This window comes from Cryptomeria japonica, chromosome 6 (assembly GCF_030272615.1).
Source record: "Cryptomeria japonica chromosome 6, Sugi_1.0, whole genome shotgun sequence".
Classification (NCBI taxonomy): Eukaryota; Viridiplantae; Streptophyta; class Pinopsida; order Cupressales; family Cupressaceae; genus Cryptomeria; species Cryptomeria japonica.
In genome coordinates this window covers 569,705,975-569,732,883 of record NC_081410.1, presented here as the reverse complement: position 1 = coordinate 569,732,883, position 26,909 = coordinate 569,705,975, and positions in this window count along the sequence as shown.

Below are 26,909 nucleotides of genomic sequence, written 5' to 3'. Positions count from 1 at the left end.
CTTGCTGCATGGCCTGTTTGTGCAATGGTGGTCATAAGGAGGGATATAAGGCTAGAATGCCTTTGGGGGGCATAGGGGATAAGCGGTTGAGATTCTTGATATTATTATTGTGCCATGAGGTGGCTTCTTGTTTATTTCATACTTGCAGTTCTCCTCAGGGTATTGGACCACTACCACCTTTTGAAAATGTTCATCACCAAAGTGTGGTGTTGTGAAAGCCAAGTTGGGAATGTGTCTGGAAAATTTGTATGCATTTGCTTTCTATGTGTTTGCCTGTTTGTTACCCGTCTACGAATTGGTTCCTCGAGCTCGGGGTGGCTACCAGTTAGCCTAGGCTGGGAGGTGACCACTCCGTGGTCATATTTGTGTTTTCTATTATGCAAGAAAGTCAGGAGAAAAGAGAATAGGAATCATGAAAAAGACACAGAAGATTATTATTGAAGATACTTAAATTCAGTTGCAGATATTTGTTTAAATTTGTTATAGAAGTATGCCTCATTCATAGAAAAGAGAAGCAAGTTGTAATTCTTGAAAATAGACTTGAAGTTTTATTGTTATGGCTATACAAAGAAACATCCTGTAAATTGGTAGAATATCTTAGAGTTGTTAAAAAAAAAAAAAAAGCTTGTTTTATTTCTACTTCTGGTTTTTAGTAAAAGAAAAGTTATTTTGAGTTGCATGCAAAAGCCTCTTTATATTATGGAAAAAAAGGAATAGATTTCATTTAAATTTTATCTATATTTTACTTGTGGCAAAATAGGAGTTTATTTATGCTGAAAGATCTTAAGTATTTTAAAGAAAAAAGATGTTTTATGTAATATTTTATTAGAGGAAAAATCAATGAATCTTTTTATTCTAGAGAAGTATATTGTATTTCTTAAAATGTATTTCTAAATTGTATTTTTAGTTAGTGTTGTTTAAAAAACACTTATCATATATATATATATATATATATATATATATATATATATATATATATATATATATATATATATATATATATATATATATATATATATATATATATATGTTTCTGAATTAACTTAATGCTTTTCCTTTGTTATATTAATTTAAAATTGTTGCATGTAAATCTTTTTAAATATATATATATATATATATATATTGGAATATTTTCACCCTTTTAACTATGATTATAAATTTATATAAATATAAATATATATATATATAAATATATATATATATATATAAATATATATATATATATAAATATATATATATATATATATATATTTATATATAATATATTTAAAAAAAAAAAAAAGGGGAATTGTTTTTGGGTCCACGCGGACCCCACTGTGTGTACGCACAGTGAGGGCCGTGTGGCGCCCACTGTGTGCACACACAGTGGAGCCGCTTCGGCTCCCACTGTGTGGACACACAGTGGACGGCCGCGGCCGCCACTATGTGGCCACACAGTGGGGGAGCCGCTAGCGGCGCCCACTGTGTGGACACACAGTGGTGCCACGGCGCCCACTGTGCGCCCACACAGTGGCGCCACGGCTCTCCCCACCTCCACTTCCGTAACCTGCACAGAAATCATGGTCGCCTTGGGGTTTTGGCCCAGCAAAAAAAAAATTTGTTAAAAAAAAAAATGGATTAAACCCTAGCCTGGGTGGGGCTAGGGCAAAGGAATTTAAAAATGATATGATAATTAGAATTGTAAATATATATATAAGAAAATAGAACCCTAAATAGGGTTGGAGAAATATTGATTAATATTTAGAAAGTTATTGTGCTTTTGAAAAAGAATTAAAATATATAAAATATATGTAAATATATATATATATATAAATATATATATATATATATATATATATATATATATATATATAATTCTGGTCATAATTTGAAGTAAGTATTTAATTATAAATATATATATATATGTATATATATATATATTTATATAATTCTGGTTAAAATTTGGAGTAAGTAATAAAGAGAAATTAAAAAAAAAAGGTTGATTAGACTATATAGTCATATTGGATATTAAATTAATTATTCCCCTCCTATTCCTTTAGCTTGATTGATTTAATAAACCTAATGACTAGGTATCTCGTGGAGATAAAATTAAACCAGTTAGTTTTTCCGCAATTTAGAATTAAACAAATTACCGATGCTTGGTTCGTTTCAAAATTAGCTCAATTATAATTATGGAAATTTCATTAACGCTTGTCGTGTGAGCGAACTTGTTAATTAATTAGTATTTTAAAAAAAAACCGTTCCGTTTTTGCCCTAAATTTTGGGCATGACAGATACCTCTTTTTTTTATATTCTCTGTAGTTAGAATTTTGTCTTGGAGGGCTATCCAAAAGAAAATGTTGATCTTGGGGGTAAGGCCTTTCATTCATGCTTTAGCCTAGCAAGGACTTTCCATGTTGTTGTACTATTGATGATAAAGAGATGCCACAGTAAAAGTACCACTAGCAGTGAGTTTCCAAATTAACTGGTCTTCTTCTTCAATCCTCACCATTGAGTTCATGACTTTTTTCAAACTACCCAAAGATTGATCCACTTGAGATAAGTCCTTCCACTGTCCATCTTTCCAATAATCCTCCACCTTGGTTCCAAATCTTTCCTTGCATTGGTTTTGATATCTGTTCCACTCAAGGTTTTCATTTAAAGGGGTCTCCATAAGCCAAGGATCCTCCCAGAACTGAATAAGATTCCCTTTCCCCAACTTCCATTTTGTACCTTTGATAATTAAGTCTCTAGTCCTAGAGATATTTTTCCAAATATTGGATCCAATTGGGATAATCTCCACTTTGAGGAAACTTTGAAAATTTGGACATTGTCTTTTATATTTGTTGTCCCATATTTTTTTCCACTCTCCTTGATTTCTATATCCTCTCCAAATCTGCTTAGCCATAAGGTATTCATTTATGTCTCTTATTCTTCTAAGGCCCAGACCGCCTTTATTCCTAGGCTTACAGACCTTCTCCCAAGCAATTAAGTTCATTCTCTTCTTCTCCTCAACCCCCGTCCATAAAAAGGATCTCTGTATTTTTTGAATGGCCTCAGCATACTTAGTAGGAATCCTGAACAGACTGATGGCATAGAGAGGGATACTTTGAAGAGTGGTTTTTAGCATTTGAACCTTACCAGCTTGACTAAGTAGAGCTCCCTTCCATCTAGATAGCTTTTAATGGAATTTATCCACCAAGGCTCCCCAAAAGGTATCCCGAGGAGCCTGACCTAAAGGGAGCCCCAAATAGGAGGCAGACAAGCTACCAATTTGGCCACCCAAAATGTTACTAATTTTAATCCTCCTTCTCTCCGGGGTGTTGATAAAATAAACAAAGCTTTTAGACCAGTTTATAAGCTGACCAGTAGCCTCTCCATAGATATCCAAATCTTTTTTTAGTCTTCTAGCATCCTTCACAGTGGCTTTTCCCATTATTATAGAATCATCAACAAACTATTGATGAGAGCATATTTGATCTGCCGAAGAAGGTTTCAAACCACAAAACTCCCTTTTCTCAACCAACTTTCCAATACATCTCCCCAAACATTCCGCCATAATGATAAAGATCACATGAGATAGGGGGTCCCCTTGCCTGAGACCTCTTGAGGCTTTAAAGAAAGGAGAGGGGGAGCCATTCATTAGCATAGAGAAAGTGGCCAAAGAAACAAGTTGCATGATAAGTCCAACACTCCTACGATTAAAACCAAAAGCTAAAAGAACATCCATCATAAAATTCCAATCCACTCTATCATAGGCTTTAGAAAGGTCAAGCTTTAGAAGAAAACCTTCATTTTTAGAAAAGGCCAGAGAATGGATGTTTTCATGAACAGAGATGATAGAGTCCAAAATTTGCCTCCCCGGGACAAAACCACTTTGCTGAGGTGAAATAATGGAAGGAAGAAAGTTGAGAATTCTAGAGGTAAGGACCTTAGAGATAATCTTGTAGAGAGAGTTGCATAAGCTTATAGGTCTGAAAATATCCCCATGTGTTAAAGGCCCTTGATATTGATGAATATGCTAGAAGTGTGGAAGAACAAACATCCAATAAAAAGCGAAAAAATCTTGCTAACATAAAGACTGAATTGGTACATGGATTTAAGAATTGGTGAACACCATATAAAGAGCCATCCCAAGATGAGAAAATTTATCTGCTAACTGGAGAAAATGAATAGACCCTTTCAGTGGGGAAAATTGTACAAGCAACTGCCCGTAGAGTCTTAAATAATCATAGAAATGTTGCTTCCATACAAAGGGCTATTTTGAGGGCTGGAAGGGTTTACAGTCGCAGAGAATTGTTGACCCCTCTAGAAGCTATGAAGCAACTTGTCTTTAAATGCTGCTAGTTTTTTAAGGGTTAGAGGGACTGGGAAAGAAAATTTTGGGAACCATGTTATGGATCCATTGGATGATACTAGAATTCATCCAGACTCATATGAACTAGCCAATAAAATGGCTAAGGATGTATATTGTGAAGATGCAGAACATGATATGTATGATATGGATGAGGAAACACAAGAAATGGTAGTTGAACATATCAAAAAATATCCCCATGTGTTGAAGGCCCTTGATATTGACAAATATACTAGAAATGTGGAACAACGGACATCCAATAAAAAGTGGGAAACTCTTGCTGACATAAAGATTGAATTGGTACATGGATTTAAGGATTGGTGAACACCATATAAAGAGCCATCCCAGGATGAGGAATTTTATCTGCTAACTAAAGAAAATGAAGAGACCATTTTAGTGGGGAAAATTATACAAGCAATTTCCCATAGAGTCCTAAATAATCGTATTAAAGTTGCTTCCATATAAAGGGCTATTTTGAGGACTGGAAAGGTTTATAGTCACAGAGAATTGTCGACCCCTCTAGAAGATATGAAGCGACTTGTCTTTATAAATGCTACTAGTTTTTTAAGGGTTAGAAGGACTGAGAAAGTAGCTTCTATGAACCATGTTATAGATCCATTGGATGATACTAGAATTCATCCAGAGTCATATCAACTAGTCAAGAAAATGGATGAGGATGTATATTTTGTGAAGATGCAGGACAGGATATAGATGATATGGATGAGGAAACACAAGTAAAGGCAGTTGAGCATGTCAAAAAATATCCCCATGTATTAAAGGCCCTTGATATTGATGAATATGGTAGAAGTGTGGAACAACGAACATCCAATAAAAAGCGGGAAACTCTTGCTGACATAAAGATTGAATTGGTACATGGATTTAAGGATTGATGAACACCATATAAAGAGCCATCCCAAGATGAGGGATTTTATCTACAAACTGGAGAAAATGAAGAGACCCTTTCAGTGGGGAAAATTGTACAAGCAACTGCCTGTAGAGTCCTAAATAATCATATATAAAGTTGCTTCCATACAAAGGGCTATTTTGAGGTTTGGAAGGGTTTATAGTTGCAGAGAATTGTTGACCCCTCTATAACCTATGAAGCAACTTGTTTTTATAAATGTTGCTGGTTTTTTAAGGGTTAGAGGGACCAAGCAAGCAACTTCTAGGAACCATGTTATGGATCCATTGGATGATACTAGAATTCATCCGGAGTCATATGAACTAGCCAAAAAAATGGCCGAGGATGTATATTGTGAAGATGCAGGACAACATATAGATGATATGGATGAGGAAACACAAGAAATGGTAGTTGATTACTATTCGACAAGGGAATTCAAGCTAATTCGAGCTAATAATTTGGTCACAATTTGATTACTAGTTGTTAACGCCCTACTATTCGGCAAGGGAATTCGAGCTCATAATTTGGTTGCAATTTTATTAACAGAATAACTCAGGATTCATGTAGTGGGGAACTGAGGCCCCAGTAGGGGCAGCTCCAAATCACCTGACTTTTTCATCCCTACATAGTGAGGGGACGACTGCGGAAGAAGCTATAGAGGTTACCCACCTATATGCCCTAGCTCCCCACTTCTCAGCCCTCCGCCTGGGCTCCCCCCCTTCTTATTGTTCCTATTCTTGCTATAGGAATACAAATGATCTAGACAGTTCACCATTTGTGCAAGGGATATGCCCATGTATTCTTGCTATAGGAATACAGATAGAATACAATCTCATGCAATTTGTTCTTACTATAGGAATATAGACATAATACAATCTCATGCCCCTACTATTATAAAGGGAGGCACTAGGAACCTCTTTTTATAGAATTTTTTTAGATAAATGCAAAAACCAAAAGTAAACTTAAAAGATTTAGCCAACTTAAAAAAAGGAAAGGCCATAGAATTGTACGGTCATTTCATTCAAATTAAGTTTCAATTCATTCAAATTAAATTCCAATTCATTCAAACTAAAAGAAAAGGCCCTACTATTGTATGGGGCCATTTACCAGGAATTAAAGCTAGTTACAACTAGAAATCAAGTGAAAAATAATGAAAGGACCAACCTCTTGTATAGTTGTTGTCGAGCATCTATCTGCAGCAATTGTGATTGCTTCCTCCCAATTTTTGCACCTTGAGCCCGCGTATAATGATGACACGTAATTACTTTTTTCTCTAAAATACCTCGTGTTCATCAGAATTTCGATGTGAAATATGAAATCAAAACTATTGGCAAAAGACAACCCTATGGTAACACACAAGTAGAAGCATGTGCTCAGATAGAATACATCGATGAAGTCCATCAATAGAATGCACACTAGCGGCAATGGAGAAATCTTGTATTGTCGATAGTCGACGATGCTATCGGTAAGACTTATTCCATTGGACACTGGCAAAAGTAAAATGCATCAGCAAAGGTTACGATGATAAAGGGTCAAAGCTTATGCCGAGGAGACATAACATATTGGGAGGAGCTACGCCAAGGGAAAAGACATCAAGAAAATTATGCTCATCGCCTGAACATATTTTAAGCTATCCTGATGCCCAATGAGACTAGCACGATAAATCTCAATGATCAGAAAGAAGAGAGGTCATCAGATTATGTTATCCTAATGAGTAAGAAGAAATAAAGAGGCTGTGAAAATCATCGGACCAACATATGTGAATCAACAGGTAAAATCCTTGTTCATCGAGATGCGGACGTGAAATTTCAACACGTCCGAATTCCGACGAACACGGGGTATACTTTAAAAGAAAAAAAAATTAATCCAAAAAATAAAAAGAAATCCCATATCCGGTCGGAAATGTTTATCATTTTTTCATCCAAATTCCAACAAACACGGGGTAATTTTTGGAAAAAAGAAATTTTTTTTTTGACAAAACAAAAGAAATCCCATAGCTCATCGGAAATGCTCGTCGAAAAATAGCTCCAAATGTATTAGTGATGATGCACTGTTGGGTCATCTTAAGATTATCAGAACTAAATATGGGTTGACAATGAAATTTCATCAAATACGGTGCTTGTGGTATTGGCAAAAGATGGATTTTATTGCAAAGGCTTTAGTCACTTTCAACAAATATAATTGCCCTGGTCAAAATATGGAAGCATACAACATGACAGGCAAAATATTTGATATAATACATCAAAGCAATATTGTCAAGCATGGTACACCATGATTGCAATACTCATAGACAATGGATTTGTTGAAATAGCTTTAGAAATGTTTAAGTGCAATTTGTAGGATTCGAAGCCGTATTCTATGATCTTTGTCGATATTCTATTCAGCTACATCGATAACTATGAATATAATAGATTTGTTTAAAAGGCTCTAGAAACATTCATGCATACATGGTTGATTGGTGTATATCCAGACTCCATTTCTCTTGTCTTGCTGGCATGGCTTGTAGATACTTTAAGCTTTGGAACATGGTGTGGACATCCATCCAAAATTGTGGAAGGAGAGACAATATGGACGATTATAATAGCTTCGATATGGAAACTTAGAATAATTATTGCATATCGGTGAAGAATAAAAATGTGCTGAACAAGTTTAGGAGATTTTAAACAATGTAAAGCATATTCCATAATGCATCACATCATCTTCCTGTTCATTCAAAATGAAAGACTCAAAATACAATTAGAAATTCTCTAGTAGACAAGCATTCAAAATGTAGAATCATGCATCGAATTATTTGAACAAAAGTGCCTCCAAGAGGTATCGACTCATGTTCTAGAATGAGGGTGGACCGAATAATAACCTAACTATATGAAGATCACAATGGGAGGAAAGATTTTTGATTTCAAAATTCAGTACTAGATGACTAGAGTTCAATAATGCATTGTTTCTAAAGGTGTAGATGTTTCAGTATGTAGCTACACTCCATAGTGTAAGCATGGAGTTAATAATGAAATGGTTATAAAGACAAAAGGTGTAGATGAAGACATGGAGGCCACCTCAACAGAAATCGACATCAAGTTCTTTCTTCAATGTAGTGGGTTTCAAATTGCCTTTTGCAAAAGTGATTTATGTCACTTGTTGTAACTTAAAGTTAGATAAGGGGCCTCATTTTTGTAAAAGTTAGGTAAATCCTAACTTATTTGTAAATGGTAGTTATTATACGTGTTCAATTATGGTAGTTATCCTAAGTGGCTATTTAGGAAGTTAATCTAAGTAGTTACATAAAGTAGTTACCTAAGGTGGTTATTCAAAGTGGTTATGAGTTGGTTATCAAGGTAGTTATTGCAGGATGCCTATAAATACAAGGCCAATTCACTTGTAAAAGAGGATTTTTTTACAAAGGGGAGACTCTTACAAAGGAGAGACTATGGAGAAATGATTAGAGAAGTAGTTTGATGAATTTTGTGTTTGTACTTTATATAGAAGAGTTCTTGAGATTGTATAATTTCATGAAGATAATAAAGGATGCATTTAGCTCATATGCGCTAGATGTGCTTCTTGAGTTATTATTACTAATTTTTCATGTGTCAAATTAGTGATATCTTTTGTCTATGTGCAAAAATCTATCATCTATTGGAATGTTTATATTTCATGCTATTGATGTAATGGAACACAATCAAGCTTTGGTATCTTGGTTTGGATGTGCTAGAGCTACCCATCTTCGTATGTTGAGATATGCCACCCTTCTTTCATCATCATTGCAAGTTAAAAATTGTTTTGTCTTAAAACCTCTTTGTATCTATCATCATTTGTGGAATCTTAGTGTGTATTTGTATGTCTGCCATTGGGGTTCCTGTTATCTACTTTCAAAATTTTTGTGTTTTCCTTCCTTTTTGTACTTTCAAGTAAAAAGTACATAAAAATACCAAATACCCCCATCATATGAGGGAAATTCCCCTCTCAAACATAGAGGAAGATTGTGGCTTCACCACAATCTCTCCAACTGTTGGAATGGTTGTCACTGCTCTTTGGGCCAACAGGGTCAATTTTGAAGGAGAATTCACAATGACAAATCTGTCTACCAATAGGTTGATAATGACTTTACACTATGAGCATATTCAGATGTGGATTTGGATAGAGATATAGGTGATTGGAAAAGCACATCCGGTGGAGTTTTATTTCTTGGAAAGAAACTTGTTTCATGGATCAACAAGAAACAGTCATGAACTTCCTTATCTACTGTTGACGCTGAGTATATTGCTATAGCTACTAGCTGTACACAAGTTCTATAGTTGAAGCAAATGCTGAAGGATATAAGGGTAGATTATAATAAACCAGTAGTTATTCACTGTGATAATTCTACTGCTATTGACTTATTAAAGAATCCAATATTTCATTCTAAGACAAAGCACATATCAATCAAGTATAACTATTTGAAAGAGAAGGTGGAAGCAAATGAAGTCAGATTGGTTTATGTGAACACTAAAGAGAAGATTGCAGATATATTCACTAAACCTTATCCTAAGGATTCATTTGAATACTTCAGAGACAGATTGGGGGTCTCTTCCCCTCCACTAGAGACTTGAGTGATGTTGATTGACATCAGTCTGGTATGCATTATCAGAACTATTATTCATTCTAGATTGATGAGTTGGTGTTACTACTCAGGGGGAGTAGTCAGTTGTGTGGTTTAGAGGATCTATGATTTTTCTTTGATGTTTATGTCAAATTTCAAGCATTGATGTTAAAGGGGAAGCAATATACATGTGAAAAACAGAGCCTAACAGAGATATCAATCAAAGGGGGAGGAACAACATTTCAGATTGGTTGTATTCCACCGGGGGAGTTTGATTAAGGATTATAGATTGTTAATTAGTATAGAGTTAATTATTTCAGAACTTCATTGATATATCATTTGTGGGAGATTGTTGAATGTCTTCCATTGGAGGAGACTTGTTTGGCACTTCTTGGCACTTGGATTGATTTCACATCTAGTGTTTCCATCAATGCCAAAGGGGGAGATTGTTGGTAATTTGAAGGAATTGGTTGTGTGGCATTGATGTTTGTCATTAATGTCAACACTAACCATTTTGTTGTCTACCAAGTTTCGGTAGAGTGGTTGGACTTTGATGATGATCAAGAGATTTATCTTTGGTATATTTTGATTGCTAGAATTGGTTTGGTTTGGTCATTTATGTTATTCAGACGTGTGCCACATTTAGTTGGTTCAGGATTTAATGATCTTGAAGCTATCATTTGTTCTAGTAAGCCTTTTGGTTACCAGTAAGGGTTTTACTAGCAAATATTTGTTGAAGATCTTTTGATGAATCCAGGAAGTGGTGTTGGTGCGTCTTCTAGAAGGTTATCGGGATGTTGATGGTTATCTTGTTTGTGTTCTAGTTGATCGGTTGTGTTTGCATTTAGCACTAGACCTATCCTATCTTATTCTGCTAGGTTATGGACCAGTTTATGTAACATTTTGGTGGATGCTCTTGACGCATTATCGGTTGGATTTATTGTCTGGTTAATGTTGTTTCGATCTTAGGCTGACTTGGATTATCATTGGTTTGTAGGATTATATAAAAAATTTATTGTATTATCTTTTAGGTGGTCAACCTAATTGTTTAGATCCTGGCTTGGTATAAATATGATGTAAGATCTCTTTGTAGATCATGGACAGATGTTATGCAATTATCTGTGTGTGAATAAAGTTGCAATCATATGTAGAAGGTTTGGTTGATCATAGATGATCGAGTTGGGTTTGTGTAAGAGGTTTAAGACCTCTGGTATTAAGATTAACCAAAATTGTACTCAGGCATAGGCGATGTTATTCTAGCAGTTCAATCTTCATTCCAAATTGTAGTCTGATGTTTTCTGTAGTTAGTGAGACTCCTTTTGTGATGAGAAGTGCACTCTAGGTTGTTAGCCTTCCCACATGTGCAGGCCCCTTATTGTAATATTTATTCATCTGATCAATGGATATATATTGTGGGTCTCCAATCCCACTGTGGTTTTTCCTCTTTAAGATTTTCCATGTATAAATTTGTGGTGTTATGGTGTTCATCTCTGTGGTTACATTGTTACTTATTGTTATCTACTTTTGTGATTACCAGTTATTGAGTTATTGTGTTAATAAGGTTAAAATTTATCATTCTGGCAAAACACTGATCCACCCCCCCCTCAATGTTCTTGGATCCCAACACAAACTACCTAAGTACAGTTTCTAGTAGCAACAATGTATTCAAATTCTATAGTAGATAGAGAAATAGCATATTGCTTCTTACTTTCCCATGAGACTAACTTCTTTCCCAAAAGGAATGCTCCATCGGTAGTGCTCTTTCGGTCATCAACATCACCTACCCAATCAACATCAGTATAAGAACATAACATAAAATCATCATTCTTTGGATACCACAAACTACAGTCAACTATCCCTTTCAAGTATCTGAAAATCCTCTTCACAACAGTAACATGACTTTCTTTAGGATCAACTTGAAATCTTGTACAAAGACAAACAACATGCATAATGTCTGGTCTAGTTTGAGTCAAGTATAGTAGTCCACCAGCCATAGATCTATACAAGGTCTGATTAACTTTTAGAGATTCATCATGCTTAGAAAACTTGCATCCAGTCACCATAGGAGTTTCAAAAGGTTTGTAATCAGCTAACCCAAACTTCTTCAACAATTTCTTCACATACTTAGATTTATTAGTCTGTGTAATTTGCAATCCGAAGAAGAATTTCATCTCATCTATCATAGACATCTCAAACTCTTTTTACATATCATCAGCAAATTTCTTACTCAAATCATCATCTCCTCCAAAAATAATGTCATCAACAAAAACTTCAACAATCAAAATGTTATCATTATCAATCTTAAAGTATAAATTACTATCAACAGTTACTTCACAGAATCCCAACTTCATCAAATACCTATCCAACCTAGCATACCAAGCTATAGGGGCTTGTTTAAGTCCATACAATTCTTTCTTCAATTTTCATAGCATGTCTCCTTCATCTAATAGTGAAAACCCATCTGGTTGCTCAATATAGACTTCCTCTTCCAAATCACCATTCAAAAAGGCTAACTTTACATCCATCTAATATACCTTGAAATTTTTATAAGCAAGATATGCAAGAAGTAATCTAATAGCTTAAATTCTAGCTACCAAAGAAAAAGTATCCTCATAATAAATTCCTTCCATCTGTGAATATCCCTTACATACCAATCTTTCTTTGTTTCTAACCACTTCACCGGCTTCATTCAATTTATTCTGGAACACCCATTTAGTACCAATCACATTCTTGTCTTTAGGTCTTGGAACAAGTTCCCATGTATTGTTCTTCTCAATCAGATTCAACTCTTCTTGCATAGCTTTAATCCATTCCTTATCTTTATAGTATTCAACAACATCTTTAGGCTCAATATTGAAAATCAAACATATCTATTCGACAAAAATACTTCTCCTAATCATCACACCTTTACTTTTATCACCAATAATCTAATTTTTTGAATGATTTAATCTCACATACCTTGGAGTCTTCTGATTATTCTGATTCTCAGGTTCTTGAACTTCTTCACCAGTAGATGCAATATCTGGATTAACTATCTCTATTAGATCTTTCTACTTTAGGATCTCAGTAGGTACTTTATTTGAAATAACATCCTAATCATCATACTCATATCCACATGCTTTGATATGCTATCCATGACATTCATCAACTTTCACATTTACACTTTCCACTATCTTTCTAAACCTCTTATTTTAACACCGTTAGGCCTTGCTCTTAGTGGAATAACCCAAGAAGACTCCTTCATCACATCTTGCATCAAAAATTTCTATATCATCATTTCTTTTGATATAACATCTTCTTCCAAAAATTATAAAATATCTAACTGTAGGAACATGACCAAACCATAACTCATAAGGAGTCTTACCAGAATCACCTTTTATATTGACTGGATTGAATGTGTATATAGAAGTGCTAACACCTTCTCTCCAGAAGGTCTGCAAAACATTCCTTTCAATCAACATACTCTTAGCAGCATCCAAAATGGTTCTATTATTCCTTTCAATAACTCCATTCCACTAAGGGGTTCTAGGAGCAGATAACTATCTTCTGATTCCATGCTTTTCATAAAATGAATCAAACTCACTAGATGTGAATTCTCCTCCTCGGTCAAATCTTAGACATTCCAGCTTCAATCCTATCTCTATCTCCACCTTAACCTTGAATATCTTGAATTTCTCCAATGCTTCTGATTTCTCCCTTAGAAAAGTAAGCCACATCGTTCTAGAGTAGTCATCAATCAACAACATGAAATACATGTCACCCTACAAGCTTCTCACTCTTGTGGGACCACACAATTAGTATGCACAAGATCTAGTAATCCATTAGATGCATATAGGTTACTCTTGAATGGAATTCTTGTTTTCTTTCCCAACTGACATTCTTTACATACCAGATTAGAAGGTTTCACAATCTTAGGCAAATATCTAACAGCTTGAGTATAACATATCCTAATCATGCAGTCAAAATTAACATGACAAATCCTTTTATGCCACAACTAGCTTTCATCTATGTAAGCAATCAAACAAATTTTCTCACTAGCATTCAAATGAAAGATATTACCTTTAGTCTTAGTTCTTGATGCAATCTCTATACTAGAGGCATTCAAAATCTTGTATTTACCATACTTGAAATGCAAATCATATCCCATATCAACCATTTGTCCAACACTCAAAATATTATGCTTCAAACCTTAAACATATAAGACATTGTCAGTATTATGCTTACCATCAAGAGAAATAACACCTCTACCATGAATTACACAAGCTTTATCATTTCCAAAGCTCATTATACCACCATCATACCTCTCCATATTCACAAATTTACTTTATTACCTATCATATGATGTGAGCACCCACTGTCAATTACCTATCAAATTTATAATTCCTATCATACTTTGACATCATTTTAGAACACCTAGAAGCAAAATGTCGCATCTTATTACAAGAGAAACATTTTAAAGATAACTTTCCATCATTCTTACTGGATCCCTTAGGAAATCTCTAAGCTATAAGTGCTTCAAGCTCATCCAACTCTCTTTCCTATTTTTCCATCTCTCTCATTTTCTTTCATATCTGGAAACCCTAGATGAACTTTCTCTCGGATCATATTTTTGCTTCTCGGATATAAAGGCCTTAAATGCAATCTCAGATTTGCCATGTGATTCTCCAAATTCACTCAACTCAAATGTAGCAAGCTTACCAACCAACATGTCTCTTGTCACCATGGTCATAGTCCGAATCTCATCAATAGCATCAACTTTAGATTTGTAAGAAAGAGGCAAGGATCTCAACACTTTAGCAACAATCTCATCTTCTTCAAGAGTTCCATCGGCACATTTGATGTTCATGAAAAGTTGATTCACTTTAGCCATAAAGGATGACATGTTCTCATCTTCTCCCATCTTCAACCTTTCATACTTTCCTTTCAAACTCTACAGTTTAACAACTTTGGCATGTTTATCTCCTTCATACAAGGTCTCTAACTTTTCCCAAATATCATGTGCAGTCTGCAATCCAATCACATTAGTCATCTCTAAATCGGTCAGGGCACTCAACAATGCTTTTTTAACTCTTATGTTATGTTCAACATCCTTGATCTCACTTGCAATAACTAGACCATTGTGAGGGACATTATAGGTATTCTTGGTAATCTTCCAATAGTCATCTCTGAGATACTTCAAATGGCACTCCATCTGGTCCTTCCATCTAGTGTAATTTCTTCAATCGAATCTCAAACTCTATTTCTTGAAAACATAGGCTGCCATCTCAGATCTCCTCAAGCGGTCAATCTTCTTTCAGAGGATCTAGGTATGATACCAATTGTTGGTAATAACAACGAAGGAAAATTGAGAAGGGGGGTGAATCAGTTTTCATTGGATTAAACAAATTAAGAACAATTTCATATCTGGTCAACTACAACAAGAACAAGGATAAACACAATAATAACATCACACATAGAACCAAGATTTTGACGTGGAAAACCAAGTTAAAAACCACGGTGGGAACCTACCCACAATACGCTGATACTTTGCAATAGTATGTGTAAATATTACAATGGGGAATGCACATGCATTCAGGCATACTACTTGGAGCTCACTGCTCAAAATATAATAACCTGGAAGACTTAATCCTTAGGGAAGGTTCACTACCTTACAAGAACATTCAAAAAATAATCCGGTTTACATGAACTAGAGGAATAGCATATCCAAATTCCTGATGACAGTTCTAGTTAAGAACATTTTTCTTCTCTACAACACTCTCTACTCTACACTTCTCATTGAAAGATGAATTCTCTTATTTGCACATACATCACTCTTTGATAATGCAAAAACAACACCTATCTCATAATTACATGAATATGACAACTATTTATACAAATCATCAACCTTGACTACAAGGTCGGCTCAACCCTCAAGACCTAATTACAAAATTGTATCACACAGTATATAAATAAACCACCAAACCAATACAACGCCAAGATGACATAACATGGACCCAAATCAAATCCTTGAACATGCAACAACACCAAAAATCTCACCAAGATCATCTACAACATGCTACACCACCAAAAATGTTAAATAACACGAATAACATCATCGGACCCATAAGATCATCAATAACATGCAGAGCGATCAATTCAGACCAGCAAAACAAATATGACACAATTAGGAAACACCGACAAGCTCATTAAAACCATCTACAATGTTGGCAAGAGACACTGTTTTGGTGAATATTGGTGCATGATTAATACTTAGGAGTTGTCATTGATGGAAACCCAGTTCGGAAATCATATCCGATGTACATAGATTTGATTTACTAGAAGTCATATCATTCATGAGACATATGTTTAGAAGGTGGAATACAATAACTGCTAAAACATGAGTTCAATGTGCATATCTTAATTTTGGTGGTGTATTTTTGGTTGTGGTAATAAAGGAAGATGATTAGAGGTAGTTTTCTTGTGGTCATGATATCTGGTAATTTAGTTAGAATAGAGCTATTTTGGTGGAAAGTGTGTTGCATAATCTTAGGGCTGATTTCAGTGATTGGTTTCGTGTTCAAGGTGATTGGGCCGACTTGTGTGAATATTTTTATCATTATATTTAGGTCTACATATGGATTTGTGGATGGATTGAGCTGACTTAAGGTTACATATTTCATGTTGCGTGTTATCTATATTTTGGAAGCCGACATAAGAAATCATTCATTTTGTTGATGCAAATATATAAGACCAATTCATTTCAGAATTTTGATGAATGAGAAGTGTGTGAGAAGTCTGTATGAAATAATTTGTGAAGGTTGGTGAATGTTATTGAAGGTTTAGGTGCTCTGGTGTAAGACAAAGAAGGAAAACAGAGCAAATAAGCAGAACAATTGCAATAGTCAATTTGAGCCTAATTGGAAATTCTTTATTGGCATATGTAGATGCTATACTTCAATTTATTTATTATTGTAATCAATTGTAATCTCCTATAAGGTAGTGATTCTTCCTTCGGATTGTAGCCCTTTTGTATTTGAGTAGTGAGCTCTAGCTAGTGTGCTTGAATGCAAGTGCATTCCCTATATGTAATATTCTCATACTCTTGGCTATAGTATAATAATATTGTGGGTTCAAATCCCACCATGGTTTGTCCCTTTTTGGGTTTTCATGTAAAAATCTTGGTGTTATGGTTGTGTGCTTGGTTTTTTTATGTTTTTGAACTTTACTTTCATTGTTATGCATCTGGTGGTTTAAGAATCATCTGTAGTGCCCCTACCCTAGTTGGCTTTGTAAAACCGGTTTGACCTTGGTTGACTTCCTATGTGGCATTCTTGAATGGTTGATTTATTGTGATGTAATGTTGTAGATTAGATAATATGATTATTGTACATACCTATTAATGTGCTTTTGCATCAATTCTTATGTAAGTTTAATTGTTTCCCTAATTCTTGTTTTGATCTCGAGCTAACACCTTCATTAAATAAATATGTATATATATATATATATATATTTATATATGTATGCTTGTGAGACTCTTGGTTGCAGGAGATTGTAGGTACAGTACTGTCGTGGTGTGAGGTTCGTCTTCACTTGGATTCACAAGGTTGAGTATACCTCTTTCGCCCTTAGAATTTGGGTTAGGTGGTCATAAAACCCTCATTTTACCCTAGTCATGCTCAAGTGAGTGTCACCTATGGTCCATCAGTTTCCCTTTTCATTTGGGTTTGCGGGTCTATATCTGATCAATTTTCTTGGTTTGCGTGCCTTGCATGTGGTTACAAAACTTGAGTATTTTATCTTAAGTATTAAATTTGATTTAATGTGTTCATTTACACATTATAAATTGAGGAATTAAAAGAAATAGGTTTCTTCTATGTGATTAATCATTAATTAAAAAGATCGCTCTATTTATGTTTCGTAGCAAAGTTAAGTATTTAATTTGATTTAATGTGTTCATTTGCACATTAGCAATTGAGGAATTAAAATAAATAGGTTCTTTCATGTGATTGATCATTAATTAAAATGATCACTCTATTCATGTTTGTAGCAAGTTCAATTTAAAGGTTAATGTAAAAATCATGAATTTATTTAATTTATGCATTTTGAAAATTTTGAATTAAGTTATTCGAAATAGAAGTAATTTAATCCCTTTTTGCTTTTTGGAATAGAAAGGTTAATTTTACTTACTTAAGAAAATCAATTTGTATTAGAAAAGCAAGTTTAATTTATATGTATATTTGATATAGTGTGAAAGATTGATTTTGGGAATTAATTTAATTAAAATATTTTATCCTCGTCAATATTGTGAAATATAAATGTTAGCTTAGTTAATATTGAGAAAATTAAAATTAAATGAGAGAGAAGCATTTTAATTTTAATTAGAAAAGTAAGTTAGATTATTTGAATAGTTGAAAAGAATGATAATTTTCATTTTTTTATTTAAAAAGTGCTTAAATTCGAAATTAGAAATTAGGTCAAAAATTTCATTCTTTAACTTAGGTTAGAAAATATTTTGGGGGTTGTTGATTTTTTGGAAAGAAAAATATTTTTGATGGAGAAGATTGGGGATTTTGGGAAGGGAAGGATTTCTACAGTTGTAGGTTGGGCTCTTCTTCAAAATCTTTCCAGGAATGCTAAAAGAGGTAGTGTTCTTGCTTACCTCTTTATTTCGTTGTTAAATCAAAAAAGATTGTGTTTGGTTCTTCCTCATGAAATTCTAGTTGGATAATCCATGAATGTTCTTGAAATTTAATTTTTAGTTTTGAGAATCTTGGTTGTTTTTGCATCAAGATTGTTTAAATGGTTTTGTGGTTGAGAAAATCTTGCCTATCTGAAAAGTTAATGTGTATTTAGATAATCATGAACTTGCTGGGAAAATTTCCCATGATGTTGTTTTGAACATTCTGGAAAAAATTGTATTTCAGTCCCTGTGTGGGATTGTGAATCAAAAAATTGGGGGTTTTAACTTGTTATCATCTTTTTTATTTTTATTTAACATCAAATTTTATAATGAAAAAATGGAATTTTAATTTTATTTGGGTTAGGGTTTGGCGGGCGGAGGAGAAGAGGCTCGACTCACGCCACCGCCTCCCCTTTCCCCTCCTCCCAGTGGAATTTCCGCAGTGAGTGGCACCCACGGTGGTCGCTGTGAGCGGCACCCATGGTGGTCGCTACGAGCAACACCCACGATGGTCACTGCGAGCGACACCCATGGTGGCTACTGTGAGTGGCACTCGTAGTGGCCGCAGGGTGGCCACGAGGGGGGCTGTGGGTGTTGGTATTTTGGTATGGTTTTGTCATTGATGTCAACACCTACTAAAACAATAGCACTTTGGAGATCCAGCAACATTCACCGACAAACAACTAACTATTGCACAGTTACTGGTATATGGTTCACCAGCAAGATATAATGATCATCGACACTTGGAATGGCATGGAAGACACATGGTTATGTTGAAGACATCGTTTGGACATCTTGTCCTGGAGTTTTGATCATTGGTATATTCATATTTTCATATTTGCTTTTACCAACAAATAGGCCCAGGGTTATCCAGGGTTACACCGATAGGTTTATCTTTTCCAAATCAACATGGCACGCTATGGAGATAATTAATTATTGTTGTAAATGCATTAAGCCGACATGTTCAATTGGTTATTGTATCGGATATTATATTGTTTGTAAAATATTTTTATTGTAATATCTTGTAGAGTCGACCTACTAAAATTGGTCTTAGGTTATGGTATAAATGTAAGATCTTATTTGTAAGATCAAGTGTGGAATGTGAAAAAGGAGTGTGTGAAGGTATATGCGAGATTAAGTAGAGCTATACATGAAGACATCATTTGAAGGTAAAGCTAGGTTTTTGTGAAAGCATATCAGCATTACACCGGTACTTAATCCAGCATATGAAGATACTATTTTGTGCAGTACATTCTTATTGGATTTAACCATCCAACTGTAGTCAATGTGACTCCCATTTTGTGATTGAGCAGTGAGCTCTAGGCTGTTGGCCTTTCTGCATGTGGAGACCCCATTTATGTACACTTACTATCTGTAGTAGTATCGATTGTGGGTAAGGTTTCCCACCATGGTTTTTCCCCTTAGAGGGTTTCCACATACAAATAGGTGTTATGTGTTGCAGAAAACTTTGTGTTTATGTTTCATGCATTAATCTTTACTGTTATAACAATTAATTGTTAAAACTGTCTACCGGTATACTTAACTAGTTTACCGGTATTAAGCATTAAGTTGGTTAAGTTGTTTTTGGTTTAAATTTATTTGACAACTGATTCACCCCCCTGCCCCTCTTAGTTGTCTCCAGGACCTAACAATTGGTATCAGAGCTTAGTCCTCTTTTACAGAAGTTTAATAGCTTGAGGAGATCCAATGTCTACTAACTATTTCAGAAAGGACAGTCCTAAACTTGATGGAGCTAACTATGGCATATGGAAGATTAGAATGGAGACACATCTGAATTGTATTGGAAAAGACATTTGGGAAGTTATAAAGAATGGCTATACTGCTGCTATACCTAGTCAGCCCAGTCCAGCTAACTTGACAAAAGATGAGGAAAATGATTGCAAAGCAAAAGAAGCACTTTTGAGCACATTATCAGATCAACAAATCATGGGACTATTAGATAGGTATATTGCTAAAGCTATTTGGGATCATTTGGAAACACTGAATGAAGGAGATTCCACAGTCAAAATTGCAAAACTTGAAAGCTTCTGAGTTAGGTATGAACATCTGAAAATGGAAGAAGATGAAAGGATTTCTGCTTTTATGGAAAGAGTAAATGAAATTGTTTTGGGTATTAAATGTTGTGGAGGAACCTTAAGTGAGAATGAAATTGTTTCAAAAGTTTTAAGAGGATTGCCACCGGCATACAAAATGAAGGTTACTACTATAAATGAGTTAAGAACAATGCCTAATACATCAGTAACTAGGGATACATTGATTGGGAAACTTTTAGCTTTTGAAATTGAAGAATTTGGTTCTGTTGCTACTATAAAGATAGATTTGGCCTTTAAAGCATCAACATCATCTGCTCCATCATTTGACAAATCTGATTGGAAAGCCTTTTATGCAAGAGAACTTGAAGAAAGTAGGAAAGAAAATGAAGAACTTGAAGCACTATTTGCAAGGAAAATGCCTAAAGGTCCAATTGGAAGTAAGTATGAAGGTAAAGCACCCTTTAAATGTTTTAACTACAATAAGATTGGTCATATGACTTTGAGATGCCCTGATAGACATGCTAGAATAAGAGAAGAAGCTAGAAGAACATACAAGCCTAATCCTGAATATCAAAGATACAAATTTAAGAAGAATAAAGACAAATCTTGTTATATTGCTGATGAAGTTGTGACTGATGATTATGATGAGGATCTGACAAATAATGGACGGGTTTTTGTTGCTATAACAGAAGATCAATCGACACCTACTGCTCAACCGGTAGTACAGGCTCTGGCAGTTAAAGTTGAAGTAAAGGATGAATGGATCATTGATTTAGGATGCTCACATCATATGATAGGAGACAAAGGTAAATTCTTGAACTTTGAAGAATACAATGGTGGTTTAGTAAGATTTTGAGATGACAAATCTTGTTCAATCAAAGGTAAGGGTACAATATCTCTTAATGGTAAGCATAACACTGCCAATGTCTACTATGTTGAAGGATTAAAGCACAATATTTTGAGTGTTGGTCAATTAGTTGAGAAAGGATTTCAGTTACAATTTAAAAATGGAAAATGCAAAATCATGAATAGAACTGGTTTGGAAATTGCAACCAGTAATCAGACTAGAGGTAATATCTTTCATTTGAATAATAGTGAAAAGACATGCTTAATTGCACATATATATGAAAGTTGGTAATGGCATAAGAGACTCTGTAATGTAAACTTTGATTGTATGGTAAAGATAAGTACTACTAAGGCAATTAGAGATTTACCTAAAATTGTCAAACCTCAGAATACAGTATGTAAGGAATGTCAATTTGGAAAACAAGTTAGAGCTAGTTTCAAAAGTATTCCAGAAAAATTAAATAATGCTCTTGATTTGATTCACACTGATTTATGTGGTCCAGCTAGAACTAAAAGCTTACAAGGTGATAGATATTTCATGCTAATTATTGATGACTATTCTAGAATGTGTTGGGTTACTTTTCTTAGAGAAAAATCAGAAGCACTTGGAAAGTTCAAACTATTCAAAGCAATGGTAGAAAATGAAACCGGTAAGAAAATCAAATGTTTAAGATCAAATCAAGGAGGTGAATTTATATCTAGGGATTTTAATACATTCTGTGAAGTGAATGGAATCAGAAGACAGCTATCAGCACCTCGGACACCACAACAGAATGGAGTTGTTGAAAGGAAAAATAGAACTATCTTGGATGCAACAAGAAGTATGTTATCAGAAGAAAACCTACCACATGTATATTGGAGAGAAGTAGTCAGCACAATGGTCTATACATTTAACAAAGTTCACATCAAAGGTGAAACCGGTAAGACCCCTCATGAACTATGGTTTGGTAATACTCCTACTCTTAAGTATTTCAAAATTTTTGGAAGTAAATGTTATATCAGAAGAGATGAGTATATTGGCAACTTTGATCCTAGAAGTGATGAAGGAATATTTCTTGGTTATTCATCTAAGAGAAAAGCATATAGATGTTTTAACAAGAGATTGCAGAAAATTGTTGAGAGTACAAATGTAAAGATTGATGAACAATTCAAAGGAACTTCGAGGTATATAGACTCTGAACTGGCAACATAAATTTTGACAAATGAACCTACTCTAAATCCACTGGTACAGAATGAAGATCCACTTACCCTGGTACCATCTAAGGATTCCACAATAATTGAGGAACAATAGGAAACTAAGACACCCCGATATGTAAGACTGAATCATTCAGAAGATCAGATAATTGGAAACAAGTTTAAAGGAGTTATGACAAGAGGAAGATTGGAAAATGAAGAGGTATGTCTTATTTCTCAAATTGAACCATCATCTATTAATGAGGCATGTGAAGATAAATTTTGAATTAAAGCTATGGAAGAAGAATTAGAACAAATTGAGAAAAACAACACTTGGACATTAGTTCCCCAGCCTAAAGATAAAAATGTAATTGGAACCAAATGGGTATTTAGAAACAAACTTAATGAAGATGGTAGGGTTGTCAGAAATAAAGCAAGACTAGTGTGTAAGGGATATTATTAGAAAGAAGGAGTTGATTACAATGAAACCTTTGCACCGGTAGCTAGAATTGAGGCAGTCAGATTATTTTGGCTTTTGCAGCACACAAGAACTACAAAGTTTATCGAATGGATATTAAATGTGCATTTTGGAATGGAGATCTTGAAGAGGAAGTATACATTGAACAACCTGATGGATTTTATTTGATAAATGACAATGATATGGTATGTAGGTTAAGAAAAGCTCTGTATGGACTAAAACAATCCCCAAGAGCTTGGTATGCAAGATTGGATAAGTATCTTTTAAAGATTGGTTTTACTAAAGGAAATGCAGACAACAATTTATATTACAAAATAAATAATGATGACATCTTGATTATATAAGTATTTGTTGATGATATAATCTTTGGAGGAGAAGATGGTTTATGTAAATAATTTTTTATTAAAATGCAGCAAGAATTTGAAATGTCTATGATTGGAGAAATAAAATTCATTTTAGGATTGCAGATTTCACAGACTGATAAAGGTATATTCTTGAGTCAATCCAAATACTTAAAAGAGTTACTAAAGAAATTTGGGATGAAGAACTCTAAACTGGTAAGCACACCTATGACAACAAATGACAAATTATCACAAAGGGATAAATCTACACCTGTTAATCCAACTAGATACAAATCTATGATAGGAGTTTTACTATATTTGACACAAACCAGACCTGATATTATGAATGCAGTATGTATTGTTTCAAGATTTCAAAGTAATCCTAGAGAAAATCATGAATCAATAGTAAAAAGGATTTTTCGGTACTTACAAGGCACTATAAATCTTGGATTATGGTATCCTAGAGATGAAAACTTTGAATTATGTGCATACACATATGCAAATTGGGCAGGAGATGTGGATGATAGAAAAAGCACCACCGGTGGAGAATTCTTTCTTGGAAACAGACTAGTTTCTTGGTTGAGTAAGAAACAGAGTTTTACATCTTTATCAACAACAGAATCAGAATATGTTGCAGCAGCAACTAACTGTACACAGGTACTATGGCTTAAGAAAATGTTGAAAGACATAAAGGTAAAATGCAAGGAACCTATTACTATCTATTGCAATAACACTACAGCAATTGATATATTTAACAATCCTGTATTACATTCTAAAACCAAACATGTTTCTATCAAACTAAATTTTCTAAGGGAAAAAGTTGAAGCAAAGGAGATAAAACTGGTTTATGTGAATACTAAAGAGCAGATTGCAGATATTTTCACTAAACCTTTACCTAAGGAGACTTTTGAATATCTCAGAGATCAGCTTGGAGTCATACCACCACCGGTAGAGACTTAGACAGTTGATGATTGTCATCAACCAACAGAATTAATAGAGAAATCTTTTACTCCGGTCTTTGATGAGGAAGCTACTTCTCAAGGGGAGTAGTTGGTATATTGAATTGATTGGTATTTTGTATATGAATTTGGCATTTGATGTCAAAGGGGGAGAGATATCTATGGAAAAACACATTATCTTTTGGAGAGATTGGTATTGAAAAGATTTGGAAAACACATGTTGCTCCCAGGGGGAGAGATTGTTACTTAGGAGAGATTATTACTTTCTGGTTATAATCCTTTTGGAGATTGCTAGTTTTTGATACTTGGCATTTCTGTTTTGGCACTTTGATGGTTGTTCCATCTTGTGTTGCCATCAATGCCAAAGGGGGAGATTGTTGGTATTTTGGTATGGTTTTGTCATTGATATCAACACCTACTAAAACACTAGAACTTTGGAGATCCAACAACATTCACCAACAAACAAGTAACTATTGCACAGTTACTGTATATGGTTCACTGACAAGATATAATGATCACCGACACTTGGAATGGCAGACACATGGTTATGTCGAAGACATCATTTGGACATCTTGTCCTAGAGTTTTGATCATTGGTATATTCATATTTGCATATTTGCTTTTACTGGCAAATAGGTCCAGGGTTATCCAGGGTTACACCAGCAAGTTTATCTTTTCCAGATCAACATGGCACGCTATGGAGATAATTAATTATTGTTGTAAATGCATTAAGCCGACATGTTCAATCGGTTATTGCATTGGATATTATATTGTTTGTAAAATGTTTTTATTATAATATCTTGTAGAGCTGACCTACTAAAATTGGTCTTAGGTTATGGTATAAATGTAAGATCTTATTTGTAAGATCAAGTGTGGAATGCAAAAAAGGAGTGTGTGAAGGTATATGCAAGATTAAGCAGAGCTATACACAAAGACATCATTTGAAGGTAAAGCTAGGTTTTTGTGAAAGCATATCAGCATTACACCAGTACTGAATCCAACATATGAAGATGCTATTTTGTGCAGTACATTCTTATTGGATTCAACCATCCAACTGTAGTCAGTGTGACTCCCATTTTGTGATTGAGCAATGAGCTCTAGGCTGTTGGCCTTTCTGCATGTACAGATCCCATTTATGTACACTTACTATCTGCAGTAGTATCATCTGATTGTGGGTAAGGTTTTCCACCATGGTTTTTCCCCTTACAGGGTTTCCACGTACAAATATTGGTGTTATGTGTTGTGGTCAACTTTGTGTTTATGTTTCATGCATTAATCTTTATCGATATAGCAATTAATTGTTAAAACTATCTACCAACATACTTAACTAGTTTACCGGTATTAAGCATTAAGTTGGTTAAGTTGTTTTGGGTTTGAATTTATTTGACAACTGATTCACCCCCCCCCCCCTCCCCCCCCTCTCAGTTGTCTCTTGGACCTAACAGCGGGGAGCTTCCCATCTCTCCCACCGCAGAGGTCTCCCCAACTTTCTTTTTTTTTTAATTAAATAAAACGTGTTTATTTTGCAAAGTATGATTTAAATAGTTCTTTTTTTTTTATTATTTATTAATAATTATTATTAGTATATATTTTATTACTAAGGATTAATAAATATGTATTAATTAATAATTCACTTGAAATCTATGATTTATTTAACAATTATTAATATATATATTTTATAAATGAGATTTATATATATATATATATATATATATATATATATATATATATATATTAAATAATACTTAATTTGAAATCGTGTGTTATTAAATTTATAATTGTTATATTTTATTTCTTGGAGTTAATATTTTAATTGGTAAATTGCTTGGAATAAAATATATCTTGTTAATTTCTACATAATATGCTATTCAAGGATATATTGTTAATGAATTTGAATATTTAGGAGACCTAGGAATTTTAGAAAAGAAAAACTTAACGTTGGATATCTTGTAGACTTAATGATATTCTATTAGAATTATTGGAAATTTAATGATGTGTCGATTTGAAAATTGATAAGATATTGTTGTTATCATTGGTGCAAGAAATGGTTTAGATATACATTTCCTCTGTAATGAAAATTAGACAAATGGTAATATTGCAATTGGGGGATTATATTCACCTTGTAATGGTGATTTTTCTTTTAATGTATTTGGAAAAACTTAGATCGTTTAGAAAACTTGATCAACTTTTACTATTTAAACCAGTAGGAAAGAAAATTGTTCATTTCCGGTTATTGCCTATGCAAGATTAAATTTTTGTATTCGCTTTTGTTTAAAATAATGGCAAGGCCTTGATATGTTTGTTTGGACCTTGTCGTCTGGTTGGTTTGTGGTTGGCCATAGTGGGTCAGGTCCCATAGTTAAAGTACCGTTAGTCAAGATACCTTTGTAGTTTCTTTTAATATGTTCAGTTTGATCCATTTCTATGTAGGGATCAATAATGTTTTTATTGACCAAAGTGGTCGTATTATATATTGGTTATGTTCGCCTAGATGACAGAATTGTAAATGATGGGAACCTTATGTACCTTTAAATTGTTTAATTATCAGAGGGGTCTTGCAGTTGAGCAGACCTAGAGATGTATCCCTCTAGGG